The sequence below is a fragment of the Lytechinus pictus genome, chromosome 4 (assembly GCF_037042905.1).
Source record: "Lytechinus pictus isolate F3 Inbred chromosome 4, Lp3.0, whole genome shotgun sequence".
NCBI classification, from domain to species: Eukaryota; Metazoa; Echinodermata; class Echinoidea; order Temnopleuroida; family Toxopneustidae; genus Lytechinus; species Lytechinus pictus.
In genome coordinates, this window is record NC_087248.1 from 28,035,505 (window position 1) to 28,038,862 (window position 3,358).

The window sequence follows — 3,358 nt, forward strand, 5'->3', positions numbered from 1 at the left end:
CACTTTGGTCAAGTGTTAACTTGAAGGTTTCTTTGATTTGTATGAAAGGCATGTTCGCAATTTCGAAATGTAAAAAAAAGTATGGGTTTGTGTTTTTCCTAGTCGAGCTTTGCAATTAAACATGACGGAGCGTGATATGGGGGGGGGGTGGGTGTTTTGTATGCCGTTGCTGTTGTATAATATTGTGTAATTGTTAGGATGTCTAATCATTCGTAAAAGAAAACCAAAAATACAGGAAAATAAGTGGAATTAAAATAATAAATAGGGGGTGGGGGTAACCCCATATATCAATATTTATTTTTTTCTGAATTTCAGACTCTTTAAACATGTTAAGTGATTTACAGTACGAATTGTAGACTTTATAACAAAGAAAAAATGCGATACATATTACAAGCTCTTTGCCATATGAAACCCTCATATTTCGAGAATTTCCCAGGTTGCGTTTTTCCATTTTTTTTTAAGCTGTTGATGTTGATTTTTGTCTTATTTCATGAGATGGAGTGACGAGCTCACAAAGTTCATTGGCATAAATTGGATTGCATCAGCACAAGACAAGCACCTTTGGCACCAACTTGAGGAGGCATTCGCCTTGCAGTGGGCTGAACATGATGATGATTCATTCATTTTACTTTATTTTCTTTTTAATTCATCCATTTATTTCATTGTGCTTCTTTTTTCTCCGAATTGTGTGTGTTTGGGGGTGTCAGTGTTAATGCTACTATCGCTATTTTTGAAGATTTTTTTTTAAATAAGTGACAAGCATCATAAATCCACAATTTCGAGTTAACACTTTCTTGCAGTTATCAATCCACTTTAATTTAACAGCAATTGACAGGCGTGTGCGCCCCAAACGACCTTTGTAAATATTCATCGTTTTTTTCTTAGTTGTAGGAGAAATAGGTGAATGTTGTTGTATGCATATCTGCATCGAATTGGCGCATAAATGGAATTAACAAAATTGTATCGAACACGAGTTACTTCTGTTGCTTGGCGATATCGTTGTCTGTCTTTTCATGTCAGTCATCAGAATGGTGTAAGATAATGAATTGGTAAATGGCAAAATAGCAATTAAGATGTTGACACTTTAAAGTGACTTCATGTAGGATAGGGTGATAGTATCACTGAAAAAAAAAACCAGACGGCTCATAGTGGGTGTTTTAATCGTGTTTAAATAAATGATAATACATGCAAAAACATGCGTTATTCTATTTTACAAATACTTTATTTCTGCGTGTGTGAGCCCTATAAAAACAAAAAATAAAGTGCTAAATTGACAAGTTTAATACTTCGTTTTTATAGTGACCGCATTTTGCACGCTGGTTTGCAGTACTTGAAGTGTTAAAATCAGTGTTTAAAGGGATGGTCCGGGCTGAAAATATTTATATCTTAATACATAAAGTAGATTTCACTGAGCAAAATGCCGAGAATTTCATCAAAATCGGATAACAATTAATAAAGTTATTGAAGTTTAAATTTTAGCAATATTCTGTGAAAACAGTCGTCATGAATATTAATTAGGTGGGCTGATGATGTCACATCTCCACTTTCTGTTTTCTTTTGTTATTACATAAAATCATAATTTTTTCATGATTTCATACTTGTGTGAATAATATGTCTCCCTTATAATGAAATAAGTTGCAGCAATAAATATTTAATGCACTAAATCAGTTGTCAATCCAATTTTTCTAGTTCTTGGAGGAAAAAAATTGAATAAACCTAATTTCATATAATAAAATACAAAAGAACAAGTGGGGATGTGACATCATCAGCCCACCTAATGAATATTCATGACGACTGTTTTCACAAAATATTGCTAAACTTTAAAATTCAATAACTTTGTTTCTTGTTATCCGATTTTGATGAAATTTACAGCATTTTGCTATGTGAATTTTACTCTATTTATTCGGATATAAATATTTGTAGCCCGGACCATCCCTTTAAAGTACATACATTGAGCACCCAAGTGCTGAAAATAAGCACCTAAAAATGATGATTTTAGCATATTCACCGTATGTTCGTATTGCGTTACTTGGGGGAAAGCGAGGTAGTTTCGAATAGTTATGAAAAAAAATTAGTACAAAAACACACACACACACACCACCCCCCCCCAAAAAAAAAAAAAACCCAAGCATTTGTTACTTTGAAACGTGACTTTATCCCCCTGTCGTTATTTTTCTACGAAAATCTTTCAGGGCCTACTGCACAAGTGCAGTTCAACGTGGGGGGGGGGGCACCGCCTCCTGTGATATATTTCGAGTAGTAACAGCAAAGCCCCCCCCCCCCCGGAAAAAAAGGAAGATAAAAACGGAAATATCTGAAAGGAGAGGTCTTAGACGTAAGGAAGTCTTTATTACCCCTGGTCAATGAATGATAAAAATTTCATCTTTAGTTGCCCGCCTCCCATTAAAATACCATGCTCATACACCACTAGACTACTTACCCCCCCCCCCCCCCCCCCAAAAAAAAAAAAAAAAAAAAAAAAAAAGGAAACCTTGATCCCATGTCTTTTTAATTCAAATGCAAATAAATTATATTTCATTTACATAATCATATCATTCAATTATTCCTCTTCATTTTGAAGCCTAACATGAGGCGAAGACGAGTTTGAAATTTTAATGTCAAAACCAGGGTGCGCAGAAAATTGGATAGGACTGGTTCGTGATACGGCGATCGTGCATATTCGACGATTGGCTCAATAAGCATTTCTTTTGTATTCTTTGTAAAGCTTCTCCCACTGATCTCTGAAATGAGAGTGGATTCAGATTCACACGCAAGTTTCTGCGAAAATCGTTTCTGAAATGCCTCAATGTTTACGGTTTGTAATCTGCCATGCGTGAACGATTTGGTAAGTTGTTGGTTTCAAATGAGAGATGAGATTCCACTCTTGCCACGAGTATCAAATTTCTAGTAAAAACATATTCATTAACTGAAATCTATCTCTGAAAACGGGTTTCCTTTTTTTGTGTGGCGCACTGTATATATCACAGCGAGTAACTTGCCATTTTGTAGCCCATTTTCTCATTTTGTAGCCCTTTTTGCAAGTGGCTACAAAATAGCCATTTTGTCCACTGACAGCTCTCCCCACTTTCTCTCTCTCTCTCTCGCTCCTCCTCCACTCTTTTTTCTTGCTTTCTCCGTTTCTTGCAGTATTTTAATATGATCTGACTCCCGACCCTAAACTGATTTCTAAATACTAATGTCTATCTACTGTGTTTCCAATCAAATGTTCCAAATGAGATTTTGCGAGAAAAAAAAAATATATACAGTATATATATATATATATATACATGTACATATATTTTAATGAAGAATTAAACCATGATGAATAAGAGATAAAGTCAATAAATCTTTGGCAGGA